The sequence below is a fragment of the Haemorhous mexicanus genome, chromosome 33 (genome assembly GCF_027477595.1).
Source record: "Haemorhous mexicanus isolate bHaeMex1 chromosome 33, bHaeMex1.pri, whole genome shotgun sequence".
Lineage (NCBI taxonomy): Eukaryota > Metazoa > Chordata > Aves > Passeriformes > Fringillidae > Haemorhous > Haemorhous mexicanus.
The window spans coordinates 1,685,400-1,702,092 of record NC_082373.1 but is presented as its reverse complement, the minus strand read 5'-3'; the positions used below and the strand labels follow the sequence as shown (position 1 = coordinate 1,702,092).

At 56.0% G+C, this 16,693-nt stretch overlaps 1 protein-coding gene across 3 annotated transcripts in view; it reads right to left on the bottom strand.

Annotated features, from left to right (window-relative positions):
- The window catches only part of LOC132340764 (cyclic AMP-dependent transcription factor ATF-7), a 74,518-nt gene that overhangs the window by 40,376 nt on the left and 17,449 nt on the right, over positions 1 to 16,693 (bottom strand). The window lies entirely within an intron of this gene.

Here is a 16,693-nt window from a genome sequence, read left to right as displayed (position 1 = left end):
CAAAACAAACCCTAACCCATACAAACCCTACCCCAAATGTCGGCTCCATGACCCCAAAACAAACCCTAACCCAAAAGTCGGCTCCACGACCCCAAAGGAACCCCTAACCCAGACAAACCCTAACCCAAACAAGGGTTCCACAACCCCAAAACAAACCCTACCCCAAATGTCAGCTCCAGGACCCCAAAACAAACCCTAACCCATACAAACCCTACCCCAAATGTCGGCTCCAGGACCCCAAAACAAACCCTAACCCATACAAACCCTACCCCAAATGTCGGCTCCAGGACCCCAAACGAACCCCTCCCCCAAAGTGGGCTCCGAGGGGCGCCGGCTGTGCCCGAGCCGGGCTGGGAGCGCCGCCCTGACTCAGCCTTGACCTTGGGACTCACCACAATCACCCGGAGGATGCCACGGCCCCATTCAGCTTTTTAAGGCCCTGGAATGGTGATTTCCTTCAATTCAGAGCAATATTGGGAATGTGCCCACCCATTCACGGAGTGGAGCCTCTGCTGATGGCTTTATCGCCTGGAAAAGGGGTTTTTGTGTGGATTTATCTCCTGGGGAAGCTGCAGCAGCAGCTGCCTGGGAAGGGCAGCAGGTCAAACACAAAGAGAATTTCTGTCACTCCGGGCTTTGGGGTTTGTCCCCTGTAACGGCGCCGTGGAGGGAAAAGCAGCAGGGACCCACAGATCCAGGGGTGCCTGGGTTAAAAACAACCTCAAAACGGGGAGAGGGAATTCCTGAGGGGTGGGAGAGGCACAAAAGAGGGGGCAAAGAGATCTGGGGATACTTTGGGAAGGAGCTGCAGGAATCCCGGGGTCTGGCCGTGGGTGTTTCACCCCTGGGGTGTCCCAGGCCAGGCTGGGGCTGTGCAATCCTGTCCCTGCAGCCCTCCCACCCCTCCCTGATCACGGAGCTCCCAGACCCTCCCCAGAGCTCCACTTCCCACCCTGCAGGTCCTTTCACCTTCCCCATCCCCAGCACCAAAGCACCTGAAATTTTCCATCCACACCACCCTCGATCCTGTATAAAAACTCATTTTTGTGCCTCGATTCCTGTATAAAAACTCCTTTTTGTGCCTCCCCCTGGAGATTCTGGCCAACCTGCAGCTCCCTTCCCTCCTTCCCTGGCCCTGTTTCCCACATCCAGCCGCATTCCCGGCTCCTGCCTGCCTGAGCCGTCAGCACTGCGGTAATTAAAGCTTTTAAAAAAGGAGAGGAGCAGCAGCAGAAAAGAAAAAAAAAAAAAAAAAAAATCAGCGTTTGCCTCTTTTTGCCTCTCGGAAGAGCCACCTGTTTTATCGGAACGGGGATTTATGGGCACATTAACGTGGAGCTGCTGCTCCCACCCTGATGAGGTTCTCAGTGACCCTCTTCTCCCCGGAGATTTATGGTTTCTCCCAGCACACTCCCATGCCTGACTCCATCCTGCAGCTCCCAGATCCCTTTTTCTTCCCCCAAAATCGTCTGCAGTCGCTTTTCAGAAGGTGCTGGGTTTTCCCAGCCAGGGGTCAGGTTTTTGGGGCAGAGGCTCCCTGCCTTTCTCCCACTGTCCCACCAGGGACTCACACTGGGAGGTTTGAGCCCGCTCTGTGATGGGATCAGGCTCGGGGAGCGAACACTGACACGATCCCAACACCAATCCCAGCAAAAGCCGGAGCCTCCCAGCTGCACTTGGCTCCCAAATCACGTCCTGGCCGCCCCAATCCCTCCCCCCTGCAGCCCCTGAGCAGACACAGCCCCGAGGTGCCCGGAAAACCTTTCCCAGCAGCTTCCCCCACATCCACGGCGAGGTGCTGGTGCAGTGATGTGGAAACACAAAGCCAAGGTCACCAAAACCCATCCTTGAGGAGTCTGAGCCGCTCCTCCTGCCCACGCTGGGGCTGCAGGCAGTAAAACCTCGCAGGGAGCATTGGAATTCTGCTCCGGAGCTCTGCAGAGGCCGGGGCTCTGCGGCAGCACCAGCCCGGCTCTGGCACGGGATCTGACAGCAAACCAGGCTGGGAATGGCCTGCCCCGGCCCCAGGGGACAGGCTGGGGCCATGCCCAGCTCCAGGCTGGGCAGGGAGCAGGGCAGGAGGGAACTGCAGGGGTGCTGCTGGGCAGGGAGAGCTCGGGGCCGAGCCTGGGCACTGCAGGGTGCCGGGAAAGGCTCAGGGCCGAGCCCTGGGCACTGCAGGGCACCAGGAAAAGGCTCATTCCCTAATTCTGAGCACTGCAGGGCACGGGGAAGGGCTCAGAGCCGAGCCCTGGGCACTGCAGGGCACCGGGAAAAGGCTCATTCCCTAATTCTGAGCACTGCAGGGCACGGGGGAAGGGCTCAGAGCCGAGCCCTGGGCACTGCAGGGCACAGGGAAAAGCTCATTCCCAAATTCCCGGCACCGTGGGGCGCTGGGAAAACCTCATTCCCTAATTCCGAGCACTGCAGGGTGCTGGAAAGGGCTCAGGGCCGAGCCCTGGGCACTGCAGTGCACAGGGAAAAGCTCGTTCCCAGGTTCCCGGCACTGCAGGGCACCGGGAAAAGCTCGTTCCCAAATTCCCGGCACCCCAGGGCACCGGGAAAAGCTCGTTCCCAAATTCCCAGCACTGCAGGGCACAGGGAAAAGCTCGTTCCCAAATTCCTGGCACCCCAGGGCACCGGGAAAAGCTCGTTCCCAAATTCCCAGCACTGCAGGGCACAGGGAAAACCTCGTTCCCAAGTTCCCAGCACTGCAGAACACCGGGAAAAGCTCATTCCCAAATTCCCGGCACTGCAGGGCACAGGAAAAAGCTCATTCCCAAATGCCCGGCACTGCAGGGCACAGGGAAAAGCTCATTCCCAAATTCCTGGCACTGCAGGGCACAGGGAAAAGCTCGTTCCCAAATTCCCAACACTGCAGGGCACAGGGAAAAGCTCGTTCCCAAATTCCCGGCACCCCAGGGCACAGGGAAAACCTCGTTCCCAAATTCCCGGCACTGTAGGGCACAGTGAAAACCTCGTTCCCAAATTCCCAGCACTGCAGGGCACAGGGAAAAGCTCGTTCCCAAATTCCCGGCACCCCGGATCACCTCCGGGTGACCCTGCAGGTGCCAGGCGGCAGCAGCGGCAGCGGGGAAGGGCCGGAGCCCCACAACAAAAGGGAAGGGGAGGGCAGAGCGCTCACGGAGCCACCGCCACACCAGCGCTTCCCTCCATCCCCGCCCGGCTGGGATCACCCCTCCCCGCTCCTCTGGGGCTTCAGTCTCCAAACGAGGGGTTTGAGACGCGGCTCTGCCCCCTCGTCTGCAGCCGGGGGATGCTCGGAGCTCCCGGCGATCCTCCCGGGGCTCACCGAGCCCTCCCTGCCCTCCGCGGACGTTCCCGTTCACAAACACCGGCAGGGATGCTCGGAGCTCCCGGCGATCGTCCCGGTGCCCACCGAGCCCTCCCTGCTCTCCGCGGACGTTCCCGTTCACAAACACCGCCAGGGATGCTCGGAGCTCCCGGCGATGGTCCCGGGGCTCACCGAGCCCTCCCTGCCCTCCGCGGCCCCGCGGACGTTCCCGGTCACAAACACCGCCAGGGATGCTCGGAGCTCCCGGCGATCCTCCCGGGGCCCACCGAGCCCTCCCTGCCCTCCGCGGACGTTCCCGGTCACAAACACCGCCAGGGATGCTCGGAGCTCCCGGCGATCCTCCCGGGGCCCACCGAGCCCTCCCTGCCCTCCGCGGACGGTCCCGTTCACAAACACCGCCAGGGATGCTCGGAGCTCCCGGCGATGGTCCCGGGGCTCACCGAGCCCTCCCTGCCCTCCGCGGACGTTCCCGTTCACAAACACCGCCAGGGATGCTCGGAGCTCCCGGCGATCGTCCCGGTGCCCACCGAGCCCTCCCTGCCCTCCCTGCCCTCCGCGGACGTTCCCGTTCACAAACACCGCCAGGGATGCTCGGAGCTCCCGGCGATCGTCCCGGGGCTCACCGAGCCCTCCCTGCCCTCCGCGGACGTTCCCGGTCACAAACACCGCCAGGGATGCTCGGAGCTCCCGGCGATCCTCCCGGGGCTCACGGAGCCCTCCCTGCCCTCCGCGGCCCCGCGGCCGTTCCCGTTGGCAAACACCGCCAGGGATAAACACCCCAAACCCTCCGCGGGCGCTCCCGGCTCCCCCCGGCTCGCAGCTCCTTGTGCTGCCGCAAAGCCCCCCCAGCCCAGCCCAGCTCTTCTCGCACACATCTTTATTGTCTGCATCTCTATTCCCTGCGGGAATTTTAGGACTTTAATGTTTTTATTGTTTTAATCCGGCATATAAAAATTAAAAAAAAAAAAAAAAATCACTTGAGCGCAGCAGCTGGGCCGAGCGCAGGAAGCCGCGGTGCTTAAGCAGGTGTTAAACTGGCGCTGGGGCTCGGAGATTTAGGGAGGATCGAGGGGCGGGATGAGCCCGAGCCGCGCTCAGCCTCTCCCAGGCCGAGTTTCGCTTTTGTGCCGCGCACCGAGAACGCGCTGAGGCCAAAACCCAGCCCGGAGCCAGCTCCCCCCGGACCCGCGGGGATGCTGGAGCTTGGCCCGGGCTCCGGACTTTAGGAAAAACCCCAAATGTGGTTTTGTTCCTCTGCTGAGCCCCTCCATCCCCAGCCCTTTGTGCGGGAGGACGCGGAGCCAGCCCGGAGCCCCCACCCCGCTCCTGCCGGCACCTCCAGCCCCCTTTATGGAGCCTGAGCCCCCCTTATGAACCCTGAGCCCCCTTTACCAACCCCGAACCCCCTTTATGGAGCCTGAGCGCCCCTTATGAACCCTGAGCCCCCTTTACCAACCCCGAACCCCCTTTATGGACCCCAAACCCCCTTTATGGAGCCTGAGCCCCCTTCACCGACCCCAAACCCCCTTTATGGACCCCGAACCCCCTTTACTGACCCCAAACCCCCTTTATGGACCCCGAACCCCCTTTATGGACCCTGAGCCCCCTTTATGGACCCCGAACCCCCTTTATGGACCCTGAGCCCCCTTTAATGACCCCGAACCCCCTTTACCGACCCCAAACCCCCTTTATGGACCCTGAACCCCCTTTACTGACCCCAAACCCCCTTTACCGACCCCGAACCCCCTTTACCGACCCCAAACCCTATTATGGAACCCCGAACCCCCTTTATGGACCCTAAATCCCCTTTATGGACCCTGAGCCCCCTTTACCAACCCCAAACCCCCTTTATGGACCCCAAACCCCCTTTATGGAGCCTGAGCCCCCTTTACCAACCCCAAACCCCCTTTATGGACCCCAAACCCCCTTTATGGAGCCTGAGCCCCCTTTACCAACCCCGAACCCCCTTTATGGACCCTGAACCCCCTTTACCAACCCCAAACCCCCTTTACCGACCCCCAACCCCTATTATGGAACCCCGAACCCCCTTTATGGAGCCTGAACCCCCTTTACCAACCCCAAACCCCCTTTACCGACCCCCAACCCCCTTTACCAACCCCAAACCCCCTTTATGGAGCCTGAGCCCCCTTTACCGACCCCGAACCCCCTTTATGGACCCCAAACCCCCTTTATGGACGCCGAAGCCCTTTACTGACCCCAAACCCCACCCCGAGAAAGGCTCTCCCACACAGCAGCGAGAAACTGAGGGCGAAAACGGCAGCAAAAAAACCCCGAAAGTAAAAAACACCCGAGTGAAAATCCACACATTTCTCTAGAAATACAGGAATTCAAGGTGGTTTTTCACCCTGCTGCCGACAGTTCTGACCCCTGGCGCTCAGGACACGCCGTGTCCTGTTCGCCCGCGCTCCAGTGCTCCCAGTATTCCCAGTATTCCCAGTGCTCCCGCTGCCAGAGCCGCATGGATCCCGCGGCTGCCGCAGAGGGGCGGAGCGGCCTCCGCAGCCAACAAAGCATCCTTGGGAGAAAAAAGGGCGGATTTGGGGCTGGGAGCGAGCGGGGGAGCGGCTCGGGAGCCAAAGGCCGATGATTTGGGTGTTTAAATAAAAGCAGGGCACAGGGAAAGCTGCCAGTCCCTCGTGCAGCCCGCGGAACAAGCCTCGGCACCCGCGGGGAAGGGACCGAACCCGGCACGCTCCCCCTCCTCCTCCAGACTGGGGGTTTTAAACCGTGAAGTGACAGCTCGGCTGGGTTTTAGACAAGAAGTTTAGAGAAAATCCTGCGAAGTCAGGCAGCTTTTTGAGGGCTGGATAAATCCTTTTCCCTCGCAGGCCCACCCCTGCTGCGGAGCTGATGCTGGGATATCCGTGATGCTGATAACGAGGTCTTTGTCAGAGCTGCTGCTCCGAGGAATAAGTGATTTGTTCTCACAGTAAAATAAAAAGGATTTACAGTTGTCTCAGAGCAGCAGGCAGGGAGCGAGCGAGGCTTCAAAACCAAACAGCCTTGACTTCAAAATGCTGGGTTTAACACCGGGAAATATTGCACTTGCCAGGAAAACACCCAGAGCTCGGGGAGGGGGGAGGAAAAGCCCCGACCCCGAGGGTTTGGCAGCTTTGGCTGCACTTTGAGACCCCTCCCTCCCTGGCCAAGCAGCCCCCCACACCACAGCCCCATTTCTGTGCGTTTTAGGGACAAACAACACGCAGGATTTTGAGAGAAACCCAGCCCAGGCCCAGCTCTGAGCCGGGCTCAGGCTCCAGCTTCGGTTCAGAGCTGCTTTCTGCTCCCCCCGGAGCCCAGGAGCACCAGAAACGCCCGAGCCTGGCTCAGCTCGAGCCTGGCTCAGCCCGAGCCTGGCTCAGCCCGAGCCTGGCTCAGCCCGAGCCTGGCTCAGCCCGAGCCTGGCTCAGCCCGAGCCTGACTCAGCCCGAGCCTGGCTCAGCTCCTGGCACCACAATTTGCATTTCTAGGACAGAGCAGAGCTCCAGGTGAGGACCTGGCTCAGCTCCCTCTGCCCCAAGCAGGAACTCCGTGGGTGTGAAAGTCTCTAAATCCAAACCAGAAGGAGCCACCCCCTGTGAGGGCACGGCCCAGCTCCTGTAGGGGATTTCTGCAGCCCTGATGGTGTTCCCAAGAGAGAGGAACCCTCCCTGATCCTGTTCCCAAGAGAGAGGAACCCTTCCTCCCTCCCTCCCTCCCTCCCTCCTCATTCTCTGCTGCTGCTGTTGTGAGTGGAGACCAGCCCCGGAGCTCAGCACAAAACCACAAACCCAAATAAATCAGAAATTCAACTCATGAGAAACCTGGTGGGGTCTGAGGAGCTCCAAACCTGCTCTAGGGGCACGAGGACGAGTAGTAAACCCTGAGTAAAGCCCTGAGGAACGCCCATGAATCCAGGGGCTGGGATGCTCTGCTGAGTGCCACCCTAGGGCCAGTGCCACCCTAGAGCCAGTGCCACCCTGGGCCAGCGTCACCCTGGGGCCAGTGTCACCCCTGGGCCAGTGTCACCCCAGGGCCAGAGCCACCCCGAAGCCGTGCACCCATCGGGAAGGGAGCAGGGAGAAGCCAGAGCAGAGCTCTGCAGCAGAAATCCTTCCCTGCAAGGACACTGCGGCACCGAGCTTCCAGCCTCATCCCAGCTTTTCCTGGCTCATCCCGGCTCGTTCCCAGCTCATCCCGGTGTCCCCAGGAGCCCGGCAGGGCTGGGAACACCCCGGGGTGACCAGCCTGGGGCTCGGAGCCGCTCGTTGTCCCCAGGGCAGGATCCGGGGCCGGTGCCCCGCAGAGCCTCGGGAAGGCAAGGCTGGCCCCGGCTCCAGGACGGGATTTGGGACATTGCCCGGCCCCAGTGTCCAGCTGGAATTCAGCACAGTGTCCAGCCAGAACTCAGGACACTGTCCAGCCAGAACTCAGCACAATGTCCAGCCAGAATTCAGCACAGTGTCCAGCCAGAACTCAGGACACTGTCCAGCCAGAACTCAGCACAATGTCCAGCCAGAATTCAGCACAATGTCCAGCCAGAATTCAGCACAATGTCCAGCCAGAATTCAGCACAATGTCCAGCCCAAATTCAGGACCCTGTCCAGCCAGAACTCAGCACACTGTCCAGCCCGAATTCAGCACACTGTCCTGCCAGAATTCAGCACACTGTCCTGCCAGAATTCAGCACAATGTCCAGCCAGAATTCAGCACAATGTCCAGACAGAATTCAGCACAGTGTCCAGCCAGAACTCAGCACAGTGTCCAGCCAGAATTCAGCACAATGTCCAGCCAGAATTCAGCACAATGTCCAGCCCGAATTCAGCACAATGTCCAGCCAGAACTCAGCACAATGTCCAGCCAGAATTCAGCACACTGTCCAGCCAGAATTCAGGACACTGTCCAGCCCAAATTCAGGACACTGTCCAGCCAGAATTCAGCACAATGTCCAGCCAGAATTCAGGACACTGTCCAGCCAGAATTCAGCACAGTGTCCAGCCAGAATTCAGCACAATGTCCAGCCCAAATTCAGCACACTGTCCAGCCAGAACTCAGCACAATGTCCAGCCAGAATTCAGCACAGTGTCCAGCCAGAATTCAAGACACTGTCCAGCCCAAATTCAGCACAATGTCCAGCCAGAACTCAGCACAATGTCCAGCCCGAATTCAGCACAATGTCCAGCCAGAACTCAGGACACTGTCCAGCCCAAATTCAGCACAATGTCCAGCCAGAACTCAGCACACTGTCCAGCCAGAATTCAGCACACTGTCCTGCCAGAATTCAGGACAATGTCCAGACAGAACTCAGCACACTGTCCAGCCAGAATTCAGCACACTGTCCTGCCAGAATTCAGGACAATGTCCAGACAGAATTCAGCACACTGTCCAGCCAGAATTCAGCACACTGTCCAGCCCCAGTGTCCAGCCCCAGTGTCCAGCCCCAGTGTCCTGCCCCAGTGTCCAGCCCCAGTGTCCTGCCCCAGTGTCCAGCCCCAGTGTCCTGCCCCAGTGTCCAGCCCTCCCTGTGACACACGAGGCCGTGGCCCGCCCGTGCTCCCGCCACAGAACGCTTCCAAGAACTGCCAAGGAATCCCGGCCAGAGGAATGATAAAGATTTTAACTTACAGGAAATGCTGCTATTAAATAATATTTAAGTCTTAATTATATTTTAAACCAGCCATTTTAGAAAAAAAGAAGTTCTATTATGGTGCTTTTGTAGTTAAAGGTCTGTCAACATTTCCATTTTAAACCTTCATTTCTAGGGGGTTTATAATTTGGCCATAAAAATTCATTCTAGGCTGGAACTTGGCAAACAGGGGCTCAGCCTAGGAGCAATATTTTTTATTATCCAATTTGGTTTAAATTGGTTTGGCCGTTTTTAAGTTATAGGAGTGTAAAAAATAAACGTTTACTGGTTTCAGATGCCTTCTCAAGCTTATTATTATTCAAAATTAGCCTTCCCCCTCCCCACCTCCAAAAATACCTTCGGCGAGAGCTGGGGGAGACGGCTGGGCCCTGCTGACAGCCCAGGAGTTACGGCCCAAATTAATGCACTTCCCTCCTTCTCCTGCCAAGAGCTCCTGCAGCCAGCCCTGCTGCCCCTGCAGCCCTGCAGGGCCTGCAGCAGCTGCCACCGTGCAGGGCCTGCAGCTCCCACCCCTGCAGGGCCTGCAGCTCCCACCCCCGCAGGGCCTGCAGCTCCCACCCCTGCAGGGCCTGCAGCTCCCACCCCTGCAGGGCCTGCAGCTCCCACCCCTGCAGGGCCTGCAGCTCCCACCCCTGCAGCTCCCACCCCTGCAGGGCCTGCCGCTCCCACCCCTGCAGCTCCTGCAGCTCCCACCTCTGCAGCTCCCGCCCCTGCAGCTCCTGCAGCTCCCACCCCTGCAGCTCCCACCCCTGCAGAGCCTGCAGCTCCCACCCCTGCAGCTCCTGCAGCTCCCACCCCTGCAGCTCCCACCCCTGCAGAGCCTGCAGCTCCCACCCCTGCAGAGCCTGCAGCTCCCACCCCTGCAGCTCCTGCAGCTCCTGCAGCTCCCACCCCTGCAGCTCCCAGCCCTGCAGCTCCTGCAGCTCCCACCCCTGCAGCTCCTGCAGCTCCCACCCCTGCAGCTCCCAGCCCTGCAGCTCCTGCAGCTCCCACAGCTCCCACCCCTGCAGCTCCTGCAGGTCCCACCCCTGCAGCTCCTGCAGCTCCCGCCCCTGCAGCTCCCGCCCCTGCAGCTCCCGCCCCTGCAGCTCCTGCAGCTCCCACCAGTGCAGTTCCTGCAGCTGCTGGCACAGGAGCTGCTCCCAGTGCCAGGATCAGGCTGGTACTGGGGGAACTGGGGCCTTGCTGGGTGTGGGATGAAGCTGGACCCAGCAGCAGGCATAGCTCAGGGGCCACAGCTGGGAACCCCAAACTGGGAATCCCAAACTGGGAATCCCACCCTGGGAATCCCACCCTGGGAATCCCACCCTGGGAATCCCAAACTGGGAACCCCAAACTGGGAATCCCACACTGCAAACCCCACACTGGGAATCCCAAACTGGGAATCCCACACTGGGAATCCCAAAATGGGAATCCCACACTGCAAACCCCACACTGGACACCCCAAACTGGGAATCCCAAACTGGGAACCCCAAACTGGGAACCCCAAACTGGAAACCCCACACTGGAAACCCCGAACTGGGAATCCCAAACTGGGAATCCCACACTGCAAACCCCACACTGGACACCCCCATCTGGGAATCCCACAATGGGAATCCCACACTGCAAACCCCACACTGGGAATCCCACACTGCAAACCCCACACTGGGAATCCCAAACTGGGAATCCCACACTGGGAATCCCACACTGCAAACCCCACACTGGGAATCCCAAACTGGGAATCCCAAACTGGAAACCCCACACTGGAAATCCCAAACTGGGAATCCCACACTGGGAATCCCAAACTGGGAATCCCACACTGCAAACCCCCCACTGGACACCCCAAACTGCAAACCCCACACAGGACACCCCAAACTGGGAATTCCACACTGGGAATCCCAAACTACAAACCCCACACTGGACACCTCACACTGGAAACCCCAAACTGGGAATCCCACACTGCAAACCCCACACTGCAAACCCCACACTGGTAATCCCAAACTGGGAATCCCACACTGGAAACCCCGAACTGGACACCCCAAACTGGGAATCCCACACTGCAAACCCCCCACTGGGAATCCCAAACTGGGAATCCCACACTGGGAATCCCACACTGGGAATCCCAAACTGGGAATCCCACACTGGACACCCCACACTGGACACCCCAAACTGGGAATCCCACACTGGACACCCCAAACTGGGAATCCCACACTGGGAATCCCACACTGGGAATCCCACACTGGGAATCCCACACTGGACACCCCACACTGGACACCCCAAACTGGGAATCCCACACTGGACACCCCAAACTGGGAATCCCACACTGCAAACCCCCCACTGGGAATCCCAAACTGGGAATCCCACACTGGGAACCCCCCATGGACACCCCACACAGGACACCCCGAGCAGCCAAGGCCACGGGGGCACGGTGCCAGCCCAGAGCAGTGCCAGGGCGAGCTCCCTGCTGCCTGGCAAGGGGGAAAGGCCGTTCCCCCCTCTGCAGACCCCAGAAAGGGAAGAACCCTCCTGGTTTGGGGTGTGCAGCCCCAAGCCCGGCCCAGCCCATGGCAGCAGCACTCTGGGCCTCATCCATTATGGGCAATAGAGATTTAAGGGATAATGGCCATGGCAGCAGAGTATACAAAGCAATAAACTGCTCCTGAGGTTGGTTAAATGCCAAGTGATGCTGAGGCTCGACGCCATAAACATTATTTCTATTATATGACAAGATAAGAGGATACAATAAACCAGCAAGAAGAGAGAGGGGAAAAAAAAAATAAAATCATTTTCTGGCCTCGTGAAAAGTTCTGGGCTCGGCGTTTCCTGGAGGCTGCACAAAGCAGCACCCTGAGCAAGGGTTTAGGGGAATAAATTGGTAAATTAAGGGGGGGTTTAAAAAGCAAACGATTGTCTGAGGAAATGGCCTGGATAACTGGAGCTCTGGAATCAGGGCCAGAGGGATGATTTGTGTGCCCTGTGAAGGGAAATGCTGCCGAGGGCAGGGCTGGGGAGCTCCCTGCTCAGTGTATTCAGGATTTTCAATATAGTCAATATATTGAATATATTCAGTACATCCAGTATATTCCGCATATTCAGTATATTCCATATATTCAGTATATTCAGTATAGTCAATATATTCAGTATATTCAGTATATTCCATATATTCAGTATATTCAGTATAGTTGATATATTCAGTATATTCCATATATTCAGTACATTCAGTATATTCTATATATTCAGTATATTCAGTATATTCCGTATATTCAGTATATTCACTATATTCAGTATATTCCATGTATTCCACATATTCAGTATATTCAGTATATCCAGTATATTCCATATATTCAGTATATTCACTATACTCAATATATTCCAAATATTCAGTGTATTCAGTATATTCAATATATTCAGTATATTCCATATATTCCAAATATTCAGTGTATTCAGTATATTCAATATATTCAGTATATTCCATATATTCCAAATATTCAGTGTATTCAGTATATTCAATATATTCAGTATATTCAATATATTCCAAATATTCAGTATATTCAGTGTATTCAGTATATTCAATATATTCAGTATATTCCATATATTCAGTATATTCACTATATTCAATATAGTCCATATATCTAGTATATTCCAGATAGTCAGTATATTCAGTATATTTGATATATTCAGTATATTTGATATATTCAGTATATTTGATATATTCACTATATTCACTATATTCCATATATTCTGTATATTCAGTATATTCACTATATTCACTATATTCCATAAATTCAGTATATTCGATATCAGCCCTGCTGCTGCCCTGGGCAGCAGGAGTGGCCAAACAGGTTCATGAACGGGGACATTCCTCCAGGAGGATGCCCAGGAGAGCCTGGAGCACCCCAGGCTGGCACCTGCCGGGTCCTTGGGGGGCTTTGGGGCCGTTTTCCAAGGGGGGAGATGGAGCCAGACGTGGGGAAACCTCCCCGTGGCTCCCAGCTCCAGAGCTGTGCTCTGGGTGCCTTAATGAGCCAGATGAAGGTTTAATTTCCTAATTAACGAGGTGGAGCTGTCCCACTGCACAGAGCTCGGCAACAAATCCCAATTCCAACAGCAGTGCCCAAATTCCCCCTAACCTGAAGGCTCAATTCCCAATTTTCCCCTAACCTGAAGGATTAATTCCCCAATTTTCCCCTAACCTGAAGGTTTAATTCCCCAATTTTCCCCTAACCTGAAGGCTCAATTCCCAATTCCCCCAAACCTGAAGGTTTAATCCCCCCAAACCTGAAGGTTTAATCCCCCCTAACCTGAAGGTTTAATTCCCCAATTTTCCCCAAACCTGAAGGTTTAATTCCCCCAAACCTGAAGGTTTAATCCCCCCAAACCTGAAGGTTTAATTCCCCTAAACCTGAAGGTTTAATTCCCCCAAACCTGAAGGTTTAATTCCCAATCCCCCAAACCTGAAGGTTTATTTCCCAATCCCCTAAACCAGAAGGTTTAATTCCCAATCCCCCCAAACCTGAAGGTTTAATTCCCCCTAACCTGAAGGTTTAATTCCCCCAAACCTGAAGGTTTATTTCCCAATCCCCCAAACCTGAAGGTTTAATTCCCCAATCCCCCAAACCTGAAGGTTTAATTCCCCCAAACCTGAAGGTTTAATTCCCAATCCCCCTAAACCAGAAGGTTTAATTCCCAACTTTCCCCTAACCTGAAGGTTTAATTCCCTAATTAACAGGGTGGAACTGGTGGAAAACCCTCAGTCTCTGCTCTCAGCCCCCGGAGTGGCTGGAATTGAGAGGTCTGGGGTGATCAGCAGCACCCAGCACCCAGAACTGAGAGATTTGGGGTGACAGCACCTGGAATTGAGAGATTGGGGGTGATCAGCACCCAGAACTGAGAGATTTGGGGTGACAGCACCCAGAACTGAGAGATTTGGGGTGATCAGCAGCACCCGGAATTGAGAGGTTTGGGGTGATCAGCACCCGGAATTGAAAGGTCTGGGGTGATCAGCAGCACCCGGAATTGAGAGGTTTGGGGGGATCAGCATCTGGAATTCAGAGGTTTGGGGGGATCAGCAACCAGAATTGAGAGGTTTGGGGTGATCAGCACCTGGAATTGAGAGGTTGGGGGGATCAGCACCTGGAATTCAGAGGTTTGGGGGGATCAGCAACCAGATTTGAGAGGTTTGGGGGGATCAGCACCCAGAATTGAGAGGTTTGAGGTGATCAGCAGCACCCAGAATTGAGAGATTTGGGGTGACAGAATTGAGAACTTGGGGGTGACAGCACCCGAATTGAGAGGTTTGGGGGGATCAGCATCTGGAATTGAGAGGTATGGGGTGACAGCACCCAGAATTGAGAGATTTGGGGTGATCAGCACCTGGAATTGAGAGATTTGGGGTGACAGCACCCGGAATTGAGAGGTCTGGGGTGATCAGCAGCACCCAGCACCCAGAATTGAGAGCTTTGGGGTGACAGCACCCAGAACTGAGAGCTTTGGGGGTGACAGCACCCAGATCAATTCCACCAGGGAATCCTGGCTCCAGGCCTCCTCCCAGGGCCATTCCGGGGGCAGGGGCTGCCCCAGCTCCCCCTGCCCTCCCCGGGGCAGGATCAGCCCCGTTCCCAGCTCGGGGAGGGAGTGGGGAAGGGGAATTCTCCACCTGTCCCTGAGGGAGGCTCCAGACACCCGACCTGGGTGGGATCTGAGGCACACTGCAGCTGTGCCACCCCGACACAGAGCTGGGAGGATCCCAAAATAAAAATAAACCCCCTGCAGCCCTGGCAACCCCAAACATGTTTACAGCCCGCTGCACCCCCGGCGCTGCTCGGACACTTTGGGTGCTCTCCTCGCTGCCCTCAGCAGCTTCTCCTGCATGGAAACAGGAAAAGGGAGGGGAAAAGGAGGAGAAATGGAGGAAAAAAGGAGAAAAAAGGGAGGAAAAATGGAGGAAAAAAGGGAGGAAAAATGGAGGAAAAAAGGAGGGGAAAAGGAGGGGAAAAGGAGGGGAAAAGGAGGGGAAAACGGAGGAAAAGAGGAGAAAAAAGGGAGGAAAAAAGGAGGAAAAATGGAGGAAAAAGGGAGGGTAAAAGGAGGAAAAAAGGAGGAAAAAGGGAGGAAAAAAGGAGGAAAAAGGGAGGAAAAAGGGAGGAAAAAGGGAGGGTAAAAGGATGGGGAAAGGAGGGAAAAAAGATGGGAAAAAGGAGGGAAAAGGGAGGGAGAAAAGGATGGTAAAAGGATGGGAAAAGGAGGGGAAAAAGATGGGAAAAGGAGGGAAAAAAGAGGAAAAAAGGAGGGAAAAAGGAGGGAAAAGGGGTTTAGGGCATAAAAGATGGAGCTGGGGTCAGCTACAGAGGGAAGGAAGCAGCTGCTGGGGCAAATCACAAAGTCACCCCAGGACATTCACCCATCCCATGCCCGCTGTCCCTGCTCTGCTGGCCCTGCCCTGGACCCCTGATTCCATCCCATGCCAGCCCTGGATGGCCATGGCAGCCCTGGATGGCCATGGCAGCCCTGCCCTGCTCTGAAGGACGTTCTGGGAAAAGCAGGCACGAGGTCAGGCTGGATCCCCATGAATCACCCCGCTCGGAATTACCAGGATTCCAGCATTTCCATATTAACATGAGGAATTGTCAGAATTACCCATAAGCAGCAGGCTGGAACAGCCAGAGGAGGAAGCAGCCACCTTTATATGTCATTTGTGGGAGATTGTGGGAGATTAAATTTAAATACATTGTTGTTTGCCTTAATTGCTTGTTTGAAGCCGATTTTAGGGCTGTGTGATTGAAGGGCTCAAACCATTAAGTGCTCAAACACAGCTAATACATTTTATAAATGGCCTGCACAATTTCACAGGCAAAGAAGTTTCAGATAAAAAGCAGCCTCCCCAAAAAAAAAAAAAAAAGAAAAAGAAAAAAAAAAAGAAAGAAAAGGCAAAAGGAGGAAGTTCACCTGCAAGGGGGGAGGGAAGGATCTGGGTGAGGCTCGTGCCACAATGACCAGAAAGCTGGGAAACCCTAAATATGTGGTTTTAAACCAGCAGGAATTCCATCATCCCCCAGTTCCCCCCAGTACCAAGGGCCAGGGAGCCCCCGAGCTCAGCTTTGGGACATTTTCCCCAGAAACAGAAAGAGAAGGGGATGGGAGCAGTGTTTTCCCAGGAAATGGGAGGAAAAGGGGATGGGAAGGTGAGGCTGGAGGAGGATGAGCCTCCCCCACCTCTCCTCTCCCAGGGAGCTCCGCAGCAGCTCCAGGGAGGAGAAATTCCCGCAGGGCACGGGAAGAAGCCCATCCCAAAATAGCATTTTGGGGACCATCTCCCGTCACCTGTCACATTCCCAGCTGCTCCAGAGGAGGAACTCGGGAGCCTCCTGGCCCTGGAGGGCCGTGGGTTCATCCCCTGGGAGCAGAATGGGGGCACAGCCCAGGGGAGGCCGTGGCCCAGGAACCAGCCCCGTCCCAGGGGGTTCTGCTGGGAGCTCCCAGCCAGGGTTTGCACCCCACAGATCCCAGGGGCTGCTTTCCCCCGGGATCCCCTGGAACTGAGTGCTCTGGTTCAGGGATAAACCAGTCCCACTAAACCAAAATCCTATTCAACCCCAAAGTCAAAGCAGCCAAAATCCCACGAGACCAAACCTCAAAGTCAAAGCAGCCAAAATCCCACGAGATCAGACCCCAGAGCCAAAGCAGCCAAAATCCCACGAGACCAAACCCCAATCCCAAAGCCAAAGCAGCCAAAATCCCACGAGATCAGACCC